Consider the following 800-nt stretch of genomic DNA (forward strand, 5'->3'; position numbering starts at 1 on the left):
TATAATTAATCAAATGGGCAACCTTACTCGGAATAAATAAAGTATCCAAAATAATAACTTACAGATATTTCTAATTTTCAACCTTACTTGAATACCTTAATTTCACAAACCTTACTCGATTATACTTGTAAAAGCAAAAAAGTTAACTAATATTCATTCAAGTGTACTTTAAAGCAAAGTATACTCGAAAATACTTCAAGAGTGCAAAGTGTGTTTGAGAGAACTTGTTATCCTTTGATATACTCTAAGCCTAAAGTGTACTCGAAAAGTGAAGTTTGCTTGAGATTTTCTGAAATAAACAAGTATGCTTGGAATATCATATCAATAGACAAGTGTGCTCTAAACATGAAGTTTGCTCGATAAACAAAGTTTACTCGTAAACACTATGAAGTAGGCTTAACAAACACAAACACAAACACAAATTTCAACTAAAACACCCAAGTTTACTCGAAACAGATATGTAAAGCATATTTATGCAAGTATCACATAGTCATCAAGTGTGCTTGACATAAACAACTTTATGAACATTCAAGTTTACTCGAAAGGTTAAAATCATCAAAGTGTACTCGATATTACATGAATAATTCTCTTAAGTACAAATAAGTATCAAGTTTGTTCGAATGAGTTGAACTAAAAATTAAACACCTAAGTTTACTCAAAAGTTTGAAGAACATCAAAGCTTACTTGAAATATCATATTCAGACATATTCAAGGTTAAAATGTCACTATTTTTTACTTAAACTATGTTTCAAACAGTTTTATCATTACAGTTCAAATTTTAAGAGCAAATGGTGCATAAT

The sequence above is a fragment of the Bidens hawaiensis genome, unplaced genomic scaffold, assembly GCF_021521415.1.
Source record: "Bidens hawaiensis isolate Kalapana, Puna unplaced genomic scaffold, B.hawaiensis_p1.1 tig00005653_1, whole genome shotgun sequence".
Classification (NCBI taxonomy): Eukaryota; Viridiplantae; Streptophyta; class Magnoliopsida; order Asterales; family Asteraceae; genus Bidens; species Bidens hawaiensis.